Below are 2,855 nucleotides of genomic sequence, written 5' to 3'. Positions count from 1 at the left end.
GGGGGGGGGGGGGGGATTTATCAGAACCGGAGCAGACAAAATGTGTGTGTGTTTAGTCGCATAAGACACCTAGAATGTGGTATCGTGCGCTAGGTGTGTTGTGTTGCCATTCACTTGAATGGCGCCCTAATGCACCTCCATGCTGTACCGTGAGCTTAAGCAGCGCTACGTTGTGAACTGGCCCCTAAAGAGTGAACCCAGAGCAAAGCTGAACCAGTTCTGCTATAAAGCTTTTCCTACATAAACTTGTACATACTTGAACATCGCGGGTTACTATAAGCAAGCAAAACTCTATAGCAATGGATCAAATAACATGTCATTAATAAAGAATAATGTCACGTTTCCCTGATTCTGGTACATTGATATTCAGCTTCTACAAACAGGGGGAGTTGTCCTTAGAGCAGCCCAAAAGTTTCCAGCACGGAAAGATTTGGCACCAGGCAGAGTCATATCTACAGCTAATTGTGCCCCTGGTGCAGCGCTTTACAATATAAGGAAGACATTACAATCACAATACAAATCAAGATGGTAAGGAGGGCTCTGCCTGTGAGGGCTTGATGGGATTTGTAGTTTCAGCACAGCTGGAGAGCCACGGTTGCCTACCCCTGGTGTAGGAGAACCTGTCCCTTTACCCTAAATGGTTAATTCAGTGATACAATAATACATATTTAAATGATACATGAAAATATACAATAGCTTTGGCTGAAATATAATCACCAAATCCAATAAAGTATTAAAAATAGTACGCGCTCCCTTATAAACAGCTAACCGGGCAATTGTGTGCGTAATCTATCCGATCCCTATTTAATTGGTCCAATGAAAAATACCCAAATCGCGCACTTTTAGGCTTTACCTCATTAGTAAGCAAGAATAATTCCTCTGTGTGAGGTCCTCTCAATGAAAGACATTATTGCATGTTGCCATAGTGATGCAATTAAAAGATTCTTTAAAGGGCCTGAAATACATTTCCACCCGGACACATTCCAATGTTACCATTAAATGTTACAAGCCAAAGATCTTTTATACCATGAGTATTTTGTGTGACGTTTACCTAAAGAAAAAGAGGTGACTCCAAACAGTTCTTGTGATCTTCTTCACAAGGGACGGCTCATCGATTTTTTTCTGTTAAATACAAAAAAAATAGAACCTTGTGTTATAAAATAAATACCAGTGAGCCAAAATAAAATGCTACCGTGCAGTGTTATTGAACATATTCAAAATAATTATATATAGATACTGTATAACTATATATATCCTGTATATATATCTAGATAGATAGAGATAGAGAGAGAGATAGATAGAGAGAGAGAGAGAGAGATAGATTAGATAGACAGAGAGACAAATAGATAGATAGATAGACAAATAGATAGATAGATGTAGATAGATAAATAGATAGATGGATAGATGTAGATAGATAGATAGAGAGACAAATAGATAGATAAATGGATAGATAGATAGATTAGATAGACAGAGAGACAAATAGATAGATAGATAGATAGATAGACAGATAGATAGATGTAGATAGATAAATAGATAGATGGATAGATGTAGATAGATAGATAGATAGATAGAGAGACAAATAGATAGATAGATAGATAGATAGATAGATTAGATAGACAGAGAGACAAATAGATAGATAGATAGAGATAGGATGGATAGATAGATAGATAGATAGATATAGAGATAGATATAGATATAGAGATAGGATAGATAGATGGATAGATGTAGATGGATAGATGTAGATGGATAGATGTAGATGGATAGATGTAGATAGATATTTCGTAAAAGTTATAATAGCCGTGCATTAAAATAATATATTTTATATTCACATATTAAATTAAATATTTTACATTTAGATAATAAATAAAATATTTTCTATTTCAATATTAAATGAAATATGTTATATTTTAAGAGTAATCTATTCTATAGCTTCTGATAGAAAAGACATTAAAATCTAACCAATAAAGTAAACACACAAAGCTTGTTCACACCTGAGTTTTTCTGCACCCGGTGAACGCAGGTCCCTGCAAGGACAGCGAAGATGTATCCCTTTTCTAGTGAATACGGTGAAATGAAAATTTGTTTTGTAATCAAGTGCAAGGGGAAAAAAAAGAGAAACAGGTTTTTTCTGCTTGCACATGATTGGATGACTGGAATCTGGAGAACTTCAGCTCTTCCACTAAGCTAAGTGAAATGCCCCTGGCAATGAGAAAATTCCCTTTGAAGAAGAACATGTTCTGCTACTTTAGTAAATCTATCCGCTACAATGTATCAACAGGAGTAGCTGACACAAGGTAAATGCATACTTCACGTGTGTTATAGGGAACATGTAATCATTACAAACTGACATGTTCTCTGGGGACCAGAAGTATAAATGGTGTTTCATGTCATTAAAGTCTACAATTTTTGATATACCAGGCTTGCACTCTACAGCACTACAGAGCGGGAAGTAGAGCCTGCATATGGAATGAGAAAACATGGCCGCCACCCTAAATGTATATTACAACAAAAACAATAAATATGATTATTTACAGTGTGTATTTTCAGGGTGTTCCTGAACTCATTGCCAGCTGAGGCTGTTGAGGCGGTTCTGGTTGTGCACAGTACTTCTAGTCTTGTATCCGCCCACTCCTGTAGTTTTCTGCAGGCGGCCTGTAGTGGGTGGGGCCTGCTGGGTCCTTCCCACAGCTCTGCTCTCTGCACAGGCTATGTATAGCGCAGTGATGATGTCACTGCTACTGTTACATAGTAATATCTGGGTTGACAAATGCATTTCCTGTACATAAAGTGGATTTATATCCTTAGTGGCTATTGAGTAATATAATGAAATGAATGTTCCCGGAGTTCAGCTAGAA

This window comes from Nanorana parkeri, unplaced genomic scaffold (genome assembly GCF_000935625.1).
Source record: "Nanorana parkeri isolate BGI_ZX_2015 unplaced genomic scaffold, ASM93562v1 scaffold2611, whole genome shotgun sequence".
Classification (NCBI taxonomy): domain Eukaryota; kingdom Metazoa; phylum Chordata; class Amphibia; order Anura; family Dicroglossidae; genus Nanorana; species Nanorana parkeri.
Note: the sequence above shows the minus strand (reverse complement) of the source record.